The 13,431-nt window shown below is 34.3% G+C and overlaps 1 protein-coding gene across 12 annotated transcripts in view; it reads left to right on the plus strand.

Annotated features, from left to right (window-relative positions):
- The first annotated feature begins 6,502 nt into the window (after positions 1-6,502).
- The window catches only part of CNTN5 (contactin 5), a 1,392,146-nt gene continuing 1,385,217 nt past the window's right edge, over positions 6,503-13,431 (plus strand). For 4 of the 12 annotated variants that reach the window (XM_064577190.1, XM_064577193.1, XM_064577194.1 and 1 more), the window contains exons 1-2: positions 7,132-7,347; positions 7,430-7,541. The gene's annotated coding sequence lies outside the window, so the exon portion shown is untranslated. Of the gene's footprint in view, positions 7,011-7,131; positions 7,348-7,402; positions 7,542-13,431 lie in introns of those variants that run through there. The other 8 variants (XM_064577185.1, XM_064577187.1, XM_064577186.1 and 5 more) reach the window with 5 other exon arrangements.

Below are 13,431 nucleotides of genomic sequence, written 5' to 3' on the forward strand. Positions count from 1 at the left end.
TTTCAACATTAAAAATATTTCCTGTGCTTTCATGGAAAAAAAAAAGAAAAACACTTGAGTACACAATCTGCAGTAAAGATTCAGTGAGAAAATGAAGCACAAATGTGTTTTATTCAATGTCAGAATATATCAAAGTTAACAATTTAGACTTTAAAAAGAAAAAGAAAATGTACTTCCCATTCCGTCACAAAGAGCATATTTCATTTTGAAGTAACTAACACAATGAGAACAAATCAGGATAAGATTTGTGTTTATAACAATCAGCATAAGAGAATAGAGGAGTTGGAACTCTAATTCAGGTCATATGGGAATACAGGTAGAGAAAAAACAGGGAGGGAGAAATAAGCAATCCTGTATGGTGTGGAGAAGATGCGCTCACTGTAGTTTGCTCAACTTAGAGGCTCCTCCTGTGTGTCCTCCCTCTACCTTCCCAGGAGAATGGTCAAAGTCCTGGGAAGCAGAGAAGGTGGTCTAGAGTGGAAACCGCTATTTTAATCCTCCCAGTGAGTCCTCCATGAATCTGGAAATCAGGTTCTTTTTGCCCTTATTAAGAGAGTACTTCTCTGGTCAGCAAACAAGATTTTTTCCATTATTCATCCAACATCGTAAAAGATCCAGTTTAATGATTTGTCTATTAAAGTTTTTAAACTTCTAGTCAAACATGCAGTTTTCACTAATCCTCATAGGGCCTTACACATTAATTGTGCTGATGGCACTAAAATGACCATACTTCTTATCCTTCTGGGCTGGTCACAGTTGGTAGCATTATCCTAAGGCTCACTATGAATACAGAACCACACTGCTGTCATTTTTCAGCAAACACTCAATTTTTTCTTGTCTCATTGTTTTCCAGTGGGTTTTGATGTGATTTCTTATCAGTATTTGCTACCTAATCAGCGACCATCATTTAGCACAAGCCTCAGCTAACATGATGCCCCCTTGTTCAGCCTTTTAGCTTTCCCTGGGACTGGCCAACATGGACTTCTTTTACTTCACTACAGAACTGTCATCCCTTTGCAAGCTAATAATTAATAATCAATTAATATTTGATAATAAGGTTGCATTATAGTTTGCCAACTGGAGTAATTTATCTTCATCTCTTTAGGAGTATCTATACCAACTGAAAACTGAAAACAGGCTCACAGTGTGTAATTCTTTCCTTTCATATAAAGTATGTATATGCACACAAATGATGTGGCACAGGAAATGATGAAAAGTTTTATGAAAGCAGGGGCATGTAGCTATATCACACTAATTTTTGTTTCCATATTAAATGAGCTTGGGAATCTTTTAAGAAAGACGCTATTTAGGCATAAAATATTGTATCTGTACTTGCATAGCTTATAAATTATATCTTAAAATTTCACAAACAAAAAGCGAGTTTCTACCATTTTCAATGTAGCTGTTCCAGAGGGGCCTCCTCTGTTACCAAAACAGTTCCCAGCAGAGTTCTGATCCCTTCACTGTTACCAGTTAGATGGAGCAGAGTAATGGCTGGTGGTGGGTCAGATAGGAAGAATGGAACTCATTTCTGGATGCCAGATTGAACCTGACATGGTGACAGGAAAATGATTTTTTTAAATTTATAAACAGAACAAACCAGATATAAATAGAATCATTCGCAAAAAATTTGGAACCTCGAAATGTAATCTCTTATGAATAAAACACACTTATTGTTAAACCTATGTATTTGTTTCCAAAATCATGGGTTGTTATAATGTCATTTAGCATTTTATTATTCAGGCAAAATATTAGAATGAGAGAATATATAGTTCTTCACCTTTTGAAGTATATGAAAAAAAGTTTTGTTAAAACCTCATTTAAATTCATTCATCTTGTACAGAGCTTAGGCTAGTAATTTCCTAATAAATATTACTTGAATGAATCATATGTCCCAGAGTATATACAAAATGCCATAAACTGTCAATGAATAGGTTTAATATGGTATTTTATCATGTTATATACTTGTGCTAAAATTATTTTCCATTTATTGGGTTCTCTGTACATGGGGTCTGCTCCCTGCATCTGGTACCCAACACTTTATTTTGTGATGATTTGATTGATTTACTCTAATCAAAACAGGGATTGGTTTCAGCTAGACCATTAGGTTAAATTGGAACAATTCATCTAAAGCATATCTATCTCAATGCCTAGTGTATATTTAACCCTCAACAATTGTTAATAGCTCTTATTTTGCCTCCTAGTGCAAGATCACCTATTAAACATTTGACATTTTACAACTTGCAAATGTGTTTATTAGATGTTTATGTTAAATTATACATATAACTCTTCTTATAGCATCAATCATTAATTTGGGGGTTCCTCTCAGTTCCTAAAAAATTAGAAAAATCCCTAGGACAGAACCTAAATGACGTTCCTAATTGGAACACGAGTGCCATCTAGTGGTCACATTTGCTAATGACAGGCTTATTGTGAACAGAAAAGTGATGAAAATATTGTTTCTGCTTCATAGTTCAGTCTCTTAGAATGAATCTCAGACAAGCAAATGAGGTTTCCTATATGTACACTATTCAAACAATAAAAAAGTTTAAACACAGGAATTAAGCAGACTGTGTAAAGAACTTAGTTCTTGGTCCACAGGAAGCATACAGTCTAGCTCTCTATATAAAGACCTACATAAAATTCTTAAGCTGGGTTATAAATATGTTAAGGAAAAAATGAGTCCAGCTATGAATGAGACCATGGAATAGAAAGATGGGTATAGTATTACAGAGCCAAATTTATTTTGAAGAAAGATTATCCTGATTTAGTGCAAAAAGTCAAATATAGGTCAAAGTAGTGTGCCTGTAAGACCAGAAAGAGATGGAAAATGATCAAAATACAACACACATATGAAATTCCTTTAAAATAAGACACAACAAATTAGAACATAAGGAGGCAGTAGAGATTTTTATTCCAGACTGAAAAGATTGGTGTGTAAACAGAATACTTGGAGACGTACCTGCTCTGGAACAAATGACTCTTAGGTCTTGTTTCTTTACAGAAAACAATTGTATATAAGAAGATCTTGGTGAGAGAACCCTATGCAAAATGGAAATTAGATATCTCTAAAAGTAAGTCTATTAAAACTTATAGGCATCCTGATACTGAGGATATATCCAGGAAAAAATGAAAGTGCTTATCTGACAAGCTATAGTAAGTAATACTTACTTTTAAATTAAAAAGATTTCAACTTTTACTCCTGTTTTGTAAAATATTAGTTTAACTGACAGTGTTTTTTGTTCTTTCCTAAGGAAAAGCGTTTTTGTTAGACCAAGATGTCACAGAGGATGAGTATGAGGACCAGAGGAGGTCAGCCATGGCCATGGCTTCCGCAAGCAAAATTTGGCACTAGGAGCACCAAAACAGTCAAATTAGAGCTCTTCTCTCATACCTCTTAATGCTTTTGGTTGCAGATGTTATCAAAACATCCACAAAGTAGGCTGTGTTCTTTAGTGTTGGTTACTGAAGCAGCTGTTAAATTAATTAAGTCAGTATATTTTCCAAGTCTGATTAAGATATGTTTATTTCTGCTTTCACAAAACAGCTGTGATGTAAGTACTAAAACTGATGTTCTAAGAAACCCAAAATAAAATTAAAATGATCATATGTTGTCCAGTTCAAGTAAAAGTTTACTTTTGGATCTTCATGTTTTAGTTATATTTATAGGGAATACAGGTGTATATTGACAATGCAAGATTAATTTAATTTCTAAGTACTTTCATGTTCACATTTTTTAAAACATATGACATAGGGGATTAAAACATCAAAACAGAAAGATGCAAATGCTGAAAGTGGCTACAATAAGCAAAGCAGGTTATTCAAGCAAGAGGATTTCACTTGATTTGAATTGAGTGTTGCTCTCTGTTTTTCTAAATGCTATGGTTCAATTTGATGACATGTAACAGTAGTAATGGCCCCTTAACTAGAACCTAGAACCTCATTTGAGCCAAATGAAAGGAGAGGAAAAGGAGGGCGTGATTTAAAGGAGAAAGATCTGTAACACAAATAAGACAAAAGCTTAGAGGCAACTCAACTGCTACAGATGTGCTGCATCTGCTCACTTGCCCACTGGGGACCAGGAGATAAAGAGATTAAAACATTTACACAAAGATGGTTAGACAACAAGATCAGATAAGCAACATGACAGCTAGGTCAAGGCACTGTAACCATGGCATGGAGAAAATGACTCACTAAACCACTTTAACCCACTTACAAACAATATTTTTAATTCATTTAATGTTCAAATGATATTTTATCAGGGTAGACAATGAGCTGGTTATTTTTAAATGTCACTAACATTCTGAAATAGAGAGAAACAAGCGATCTTTTTAATAATGACCTTCTTAAAGAAAATAGCATTGCGATTTTATAATGGGGCATGAATACCTGTGACTTTTAAAGATAAATCTAAGAGCAATATTTTAAATCCCCATTTTCACATGAGAATAAAAGAAATGGTTAGTTATGATGCATGTGGAAAGATTTGACAGGTACTTGGAAAACATGAGTTAGCTTGTTTCTTCTCGGCAGACCTCCTGCAAGAAAATTTTTCCTGCTTCTTACTTTATGCACTGCTGTTTTTCTCTCTAATTTCAAACGTTCACCTGCTTATATCTGAACCCTGTGGATGTAATAAGATGCAAAGGCACCTGACCTATAGACCAATTTAAAAATCTGCGGCACACACACAAACAAAACATTCCACAATAGCAGAATTCTAAATTTTTCAGAAAGCTGTAGAAGTCAGAAAGACTAATACTGTCTATAGTACATATATAGATGTTAATACGGAATATATGTAATACTAATATAGAATATATAGTTGCATGATATAAAATAAAACATTTTTAATTATAAAATACATGAAAATAAACAGTCATATATCTTGCTGAAATATATCCATGTAACCTAGTCACCCCTACATTACGCTTGAAATTAACATTCTAAATTTGAACTGACAGAAATAGACCTTACTATTCCTAATTAATCAGATTCAACATCTCCTTTCTCCCCCTCTAAATTATCAGATAACCTCAAAAGGAAAAGTGCTCTACATCATCTATTTGTTATAAAAATATCTTCACGCCCAATTCCTATGATAATAATTGTTTTTTTTATAAAAAGTCAAAACATCATATGCCTTTAGATGATTTTATTTAAAATAATTCGTCCACCTATATCATTTGAAACATAAATTTCCTTGTTCATGTTAACTGTGGGAGGGTACCACAAATCATGTGACTGATAGTGTTTTCTTCTTTACATTGGCTACTAACTTAATGGTAAACTTAAAGCCATTTTTAAGAAAATATAAATGAATTTTTCTGCCTAAACCCCACTCCTGGCTTCCTATCTCTCCTACTATCTATTTCTTTACTCTATGTATTGATTTGACTAACCTACATTTTTGATTAATTTTTTTTGTAATTTTAATGAGCCAACTTAAATCTTTTCTGAAATGATAGTAGAAAGAAAATATATGAATTATATGAAGTAATGATGCAAACGCCAAAATTACCAAATCACTTGCAATATAAAGGTATTTGAGGAAGTAAAGAAAACTGTAAGCAAGCTCGCCTTCTATATCTCCTATTAAGGCTGAATGTGCTCAATTATAAAAAACATTTAAAGGCTAAAACCTCATTGGACAATAAGAAAAAATGCTTTAAGTTCTTAGACTTTGGATCTATTTTGTGATATATTTAAAGAGGTTATAAAAGTCCCGGTGATTCTCTCTGTGAACCAACAGCCTAACACAGGAGTGGAGCTCGTGAAGCAGAGAAAAAGCCCAGAGAAGTAAAATCTCGGCAACAATCCCGCAGTTCACACATAAAGAAAATAACCTAATTACTGGAAAGCAGGAGAAAGAAAATAAAAAGTGGGGAAGAGTAGAGAAGCATTAAATGTGAACACACAAATTTGTCTTTGCTATGGAACAAGAAATCGGCCTAGATCCTGAGGGTAGCCATTAAATGCAGAGAGTGGATGTGCATACATGTGTGGATGAATGAGAAGCCAAGAAATAGGAAAAAGACTAATTTGAATTACCAGAAAAGCAAGAGAAACAACGCAGAGCTAGTGGTAGAAAGGCTTGCAGCTACGGGCTGCATGGCGCTGTACTCTCCTTACCAATTAGACCCAGTCAGACCCCACGGAGGGATTGAATGAGCAGAAGAATCAGCCTCAGTGCAGGGTCAGGCTGGACTCAAACACACATGAAAATCGGACACAGACCGGCACCGGGTGTGACCTGAGGCTCTCGCACAGTTTCACAGATCGACGCACAGAAACAGAAAACAGTGTGTGGGATTCCTTTTCCATTAAATACAGGTGTCAATCGCACTACCTATGGAAATACAGCGCAAAAGGAATGTGATATAATTTTGTAGCACTCAACATCAAAGGACTCAAGAGAATTTGAGAAAGACTCAGAGACTGAGAGAGGGAAAGTAGAGGGGAGGGCTCACAGCACAATAGCACTAAAGCTGCCACACTGTGGATTTACTACCTGTGCTGTTTTTCCAATTACATCCATTGCCATATAAAATTTCAGAAAAAGGGCTGCTGTCTGACACTAAGCCGACTATTTTCTTAGCTTATTCAGGACTGACACGGGGGCGGGGGCATCAAGGAGAAATAACAAGTCAAAGGGCCTAACTGTCCTTAGAGAGAACTCGCGAGTGTATGAACAAAGAGAAGTGCTTCCCAGTCAGGACGTGGGGAGATTCTGCAAAGTGAAAAGTCCACTCCCGGCCGACCTAAGTGAACGCATCCGTCGGTGCCTCGCCGGTCTGGGGTGAACGCGACCGAGGGGGAATCCGAAACCAGACAGACAGCAGCCGGCTGGCAGGGGAAGGAACTCGTGTCTGAGATCTCCCGGGCAGTCACCAGCCAACGCGTTTGCTCTGTAACCTACGAACGTTCAATTTGGAAAGGTTGCAGAGCAGGCGAGCAGGGGGAGGGGAAGCCCTCCGTACTTCGGCGCGAAGGGGAACTCCGGTTGACTGGTGAGACGAGCCGAGAAACATAAACCCCTGTGGAGGCAAACGGACCCTTCCGCCCGGGGACGCGCTAAATGAACCAGCGAGAGGCAGTGAGGCGAGGGCGCGGGCGAGCGGGGAGGGGCGAGGGGCCGCTGCGCGAAGGACACAGCCAGTCAGAGGAGCGGCGCGCGGGGCGCGCGGACGCATTGGAGGAAAACACTCGCGCCCCGAACGCACCAGCCTGAGGAGGCGCCGCACCTCCTGCCCGATACAACCAACGACGGAGTGGGGGCGCGTAACTGCGAGAAGGCAGCAGCCGAAGTGCCGTTAAAGCTCGGGGCGGAGAGGATGAGTTACCTGGGTCCGCTCTTCGGGGAGAAGCAGGGCCAGCGGGAGGAGTCCCCCTGAATGATTAAAAACTCCGCAATTCTGTTCTGCCACAGGCTGAGTAGGACTCGAGGACCTGCTCTGTTTGAACTGTGCTGACGGGCAGGAGGATGGGAGACAGGGATTGAGTGTCACAGAGGAAGGACAGGGGAGTCTGGCGTCTCATTGGTAAGTGGCTTGCATTCCTTTGCCAGTGACTGCTTTTTGGGATTGTGCGCTTCATCTCCCAGGCACTTACAATTTTTGACACACTCGCTTCTGCAAAGCCATCTTTTCCTGCCATGTTGCCAGAATTTAAAAACTGTAACGTAAAGCTTTTTTTTTTTTTTTAAACATGCATTTTTTTTTTTTTCCCCCTCTGCTGGGATTTTATGTCAGAAAAGTTGAAAAAGAGTAAATATACCTATTTGTTTATCTCATAATGTCATCCAAAATAAGAGTGAACGATCCCTACAAGTAAACAGCAAGGTGATAAATGCCAGGTAAGGGTAAGAATTTTTCTGCAAAAGAGACTAAACGCTCAGAGAATAGGATGTGGTTCACAGATACTGAACGCATGCCTTATGACTGAGCAATGTATTTGTGAGAAAAGAGCCCAATAACTGGGCATCTGGCAGTGCAATAACTTGTTAAAATTCAGGAGGGATGCTCTATAAGTGGAGTTTTATAAAGTTCAGAGACCAAAGAAAAACAGGATCTTGGGTTATGCTGTGGTGTTTTCTAAATGTTGTGTAGGAATGTGACAGATATTTTTAAAGCATATAAAAATATGTTCAAACATCCTTATTGAGCTTTTTATTGAAATGTGGAAGAGCATATGAATTTGCATAAATATGAACATGGTGACAATAAGCTGAGAATTACTCTGACAATCTCAAAATGCTTTAATTGTTTCATTTTATTGGAAAAACAAGGATTCACTAAGTATTTTTGAATTATTATTTTAAACTTTTATAACCTCTTTAGCATGAAAAATACAATACATTGTGGTAATTTAAATGCAGATTTGGAAGCAAAAACTTTTAAACTGTTGTATGTGAAATGCCTTATCTATATTCAATCCATCTGTATTTTTTTCTAATTGAAAAGATAAAATAATTTAGAGATACCATACTTCCACCTTGATTCTTAATTTTAACTGTGGAGAAAAGGATGAAAGAAGTAGATGTTCATTAGGATACTAGCATTAAAAAAAAAAACACAAATAAATAGTAGGTCAAATTTAAAAATTAATGTAGGTGTAATTGATTACTATTGAACCGTAACAGAGCTACGGTCTGTTTGATTAATGTTGTGACCCTAAACATAAAAGAATTAGTAATGACTAGGTCATTTTTTTTTTTTTCAAAGGGCCTGTAGTCAATTTTAAGCAACTTACGAATATTTCTTTGCATATTTTCCTACTTCTTACTCAAATTATTATAAGTTCTATATGGACCAGTATATTGAGTATCAAACTTGACAGGTTATGTTTCCTCTGACTCAACTGGAAAAAAACTCCAAAACAATATGACTGTGTAAGAATATGTGACATAAAGCAAATGATTAAAAATAAAGATATTACATACAAAGATCAGCTGAGTCTAGGGAGGGAAACAAAGCACAAAATGCAAAGTTAAAAGTTAAATAAAGGAAATGTGACATAAAAAATGAAGCAGAATTTGAAAAAATAACAAGTGGAGTGTGGTGAGATGATATTAAAGCATATGTGAAATATGCAAATATTTTAAAATTGGTGAAATGTTTATTACAATATAAGTATCATGTTTTTTTCCAGGGGTTAGTGGAGACTTTAAATTGTTCTAAAGTTTAAAACTTCTGAAAACTAAGAACTGAGAAAAAGTGCTAATTTTAATTTTTTCTTTGAATGCATACACAGTTGAATAGAAAGTTAGAATTCTCAAAGTTAGAAAAAAGAATATTTACCCCAATAGATTAACTGAATGTCAGACTTTGTCTATAAATTGTGAAGCACATAGTACATTTGGAAATAGATCTGGGAAAGTACAGTTGTGGAATTTTTTAAATGGATCGCTGAAATACCTTAATGTTTCCCTACCAAAGCAACCCTTCATCTATGAGGTGGTCTGAAATCTTTATTAGGTTAGGAAGATTAACTAAAATCAAATCATGAACATATACATACGCTATGTTTATTTAATAAAATGATTAAAACTTAGTTGCTTGTACACGTTTACTTCAATTTTATGGGCCCAATTAAGTAAAACTGTTTATTAAAATGGCTAATATCTATTCCTTTAAATGCATTTTTTTATTTAACAGTTAAGAAAATCTTTACCTCCTTTAAGTTAGAGTGTGTTTTACTCTCAAAACTGATTCAGTGATAAGGACCAGAGGGTGTCAGTAAAGGGTAGAGGGCATTCCAGAAGAAGAAAGTAAGGGGATGCTATGCTGGCCAAGTCATTTTGGAGTTTGTCTTACTTCTAGAGAAAACAAAAGGTATATTTTTGTGAATTAAGAAAAAAAAAAAGGAAAGAAAGAAATTCACCAAATGGCTGTAATAGTGTAAAGATAATTTGACACTTAAGTTTCATTGACTAAAACAAATTTTATAGCAGCATTTAGTAATCCCCATTCATCAAAAATTAATTTAGGATTTTATGAGGCCAAGATGTTTAAAATGTGATTTGCTGAATCCATCCTGCCACACATATTTTGATTAACTATGTAGTCTTTGAATTGTCTGTTTTTTAAAATATATATTTTCTTAAAATTTTACTATGAGATTGGAAATTTGTCTTAATTTCAACAGGTCCATAGATTTATATAATTTGGTGTCTTAAAATTCTGACTTCAAGATCTCAGATTTATTTATCCCTTTTTTATTACTGAAGATACGAACATAAAATAAAAGAGGTGTGTATTTCTGACAAGATATTTTTTAGATTAGTGTTATAAGGCTGTGGTAATATGTCACATGAACTTCTTAGCACTTTATAGCAGGAAAGAGGCTGGTCGGAAGCTCAAAGCAGTAGAATCTTTGCAGAGATCTATTTTCTGAGCATTTGTAATCAATATTCTGCATTAGAGATTGGTGCATTTTAAAAAGTAATGAAGTGTATAAAACTACTTAACATAATATTAAGGATTAAAAACTATTATGAACTATGTTCCATCTCCCTACCTATGTTATGCCCAATTAATTTCTCCTTTTTATGATTTTTTTGATATTCAGATGTATAATGTTAGGAGAGTTCTGGTGAACAGAATAGTATCAGTTGATATTTTTCCCGGACAGTTGAACAGTTTATTAGTTATTTATTTTCAGTAAGAATGAATAAAACAAATGTGGTAGTGTTCCATTGATAGAGTGGACATGAGAGAAAATTTTAAACTGCTTTATTGTATATATTTACTTTCTAGGAAGATGGTTTTACAATTAAATTCTTTCATCAAAGTTATTTGGCAGTATTAAATTATAATCCCATGAATTTGGAAAAAGGTCATGTATTTAATTTCATTTATGTTTTATCTATTTTAAATATATGTATAAGCCAAATGTAGAGCATTTTCATATAGATAAATACCTTAAATTAAAACAGGTCTTTAATTTCACATTCCATAGTATTAGTTATTGTATTTTTGACATTACAGCCTTCTTAAACATCAGCTCATAAGACTTACAATTATGGAAGCTCTTTTTTTAGTTTTCTAGGGAAATTGTAAGTCCAGTAATAGGCCGTAAGGTAATCCTGGAAAATCAATCAAAGTTATGTCTTTTTATGGACATCCAAAAATCAGTAAATACACCATTTCTTAATCGAATCTAAAATTGTGTGAGAATTATCATTTTTGAGAAATTTTAGAAAGTATGGTTGTTCTTTTCCCAGGCATTTCTTAAGATGGAATTCCTTGTGATCATTGTCATTTTTAAACAATTCTAAAAATGTTTCATTGGATGCATTTGACAACTCAGGTGTAAAATTGATTTTTTTCTGGTCTTCTCAGTGATTCCTTAAAAATCCATGATGACCTAAATAACTTGCTTCCTTGTGGATACCACTTTTACTTATTTTTAGCAAGTGGATTTCTCTTAAATGATCCAGCAGTACTTGCACATTTTCTCTTATATCTATCATGGTTCCAAATATTTCCTATATTTATATAGATGAAAAAAAGTTGAGATCCTGATAGAAAATAAGGTATTAATATAGTTGTATGAGCTTTCCTGCAAGTATACCTTTATAGTTTGTGACTCTAAAATATGGACATGCTTAAGGGTTGAAGTAACTAATCCAAACTTTCTCCAAAATTTAAGCAATTGTATATCTGGGCAAGGGGGCAAATGAAAGTATTTTATTTATGAGTGATCAAAAACTCTCTTTTGTGACCATCAACAGGAAAAGTATAACTATTTGCATAAACATTTTATGGGGCTGGGTAGGAATCTATTCCTTATCATTCTTATAGCTGTTAAATGCTCAAGAAGATGATTCCATCTTCCTCTGTGATCCAGTAGTAACTACAGCATAGGGAGCTAAGGAAGAGAAATTATGTTGATCACTTAGGTGATGAAAGATGTATTAAAATTCTCTTATCATAATGTTGGCAGAAACATTCATTATGAACCTAAAAAGTTAAGGGGTTCTTACTAAAAGAGATACTATAACAGGGTAATTACAGTTTTAATATGTTTGGAGCTATAAACATATTTTTAAGTGTATTTTCAGAAAGATTTCACTAGTTTCAGGAGTTTGTATTTTTGAGAAAACTGGTAGAGAAAGGGTGTATTTATTGGGTCAAAAATGGTAAGTATATAAAATTTCATCTTTCCTCAAATATTTAATTTCTTATTTAAAAGTAATAAGACATTTTCTGAAGCTAAGCCAAATATAATATAAACCAAATATAAATATTATTTTAATTCTCCTAGGTTCTCCCATTTCAACTTTATATAAGAATTCACTTTTCAAATATATTTGCTGAGATACTGTTGTATTTTATAGTCTCAGAAATGACAGCATTAGATGAAATCTTGGTGATTAAGATGAATACTAATTGGAAGGCACAGGTGAGTGACAGTAGGAATTTAAAGAAGACTCCTTGTTTTCTAGAAATGTTTTTATTTAATTGGTATTTCATGATCATTAAAATGAAATTGTTTCCTGTGCACCTAAACAAATTTAAGGGCCCTCAAATAGTTCTGAAATTATTAGAAAAGCTCTCATATTGAATCTTGTTAGATTTTGTGTTTTGCCTTATTTTGAAGCTTTCCTCTTCATATTCTTTACTAAAAGATATAGATTAATCTCATCTCTTGTATTCAAAAATTAATAAAACAATTTTTTAGTAATCATTATTTTTTTCTAATTTTGAGTATATTTTGTGATAGGAACCTCATAAGTCATACCATTTGTAACAGAATTGAAGCTTTAAACTTCATAATTCAATTTTATACTCTTCCTTATTCAATGCTGGTATTCTAATGGCAATATGTGAGCTAGTGAATTAGTTTCTAATGCTAAAATAACCATCTCATTAAAAATAACCACAGATCTCATGAGTCATTGATGGCATAAATTACCAGGACACCTAGAAAAAGTGACAGAATAATATGATTTAGTGTTGGAAGGAGCCATACAGACTTCATATTTTTACACATATTATCACAAAGAGTAATAAACAGAGATATAAAGAGGTGAAGTGACCTGTTCAACATTACTTTTAATGCAAAAGATAGAATTAGAACCCTCTTCTTTTAAATTTCTGGGTCAGAGCTTTTTATAGTTTATACTTTTTTTTTTTTTTTCTATGAAAATCTTAACTATTTTTATATCTATTAAATCAAGATTAGGACATCATATATATAATTTCCTTGTTGTTATTGATGACCTGGAAACATTGTCTTTTAAGATTAGAAAATTTAAAATTGAAGTATGTTAACTTACAGGAAACAGTTATACCCATATTCTCTTAACCAAGAACTGAATATCTAGAAAACATAATTGCTAGATATAAACTTTTTCACGATGAACGTAGGGTGCACTCAACAGTTAGATAGGAGATTTTCGACAGTTTTTGTTAAGAAACCCAAGAA

Source organism: Mirounga angustirostris, unplaced genomic scaffold, assembly GCF_029215605.1.
Source record: "Mirounga angustirostris isolate CCGP_5_RB_7025 unplaced genomic scaffold, mMirAng1.0.hap1 SCAF_13, whole genome shotgun sequence".
NCBI lineage: Eukaryota > Metazoa > Chordata > Mammalia > Carnivora > Phocidae > Mirounga > Mirounga angustirostris.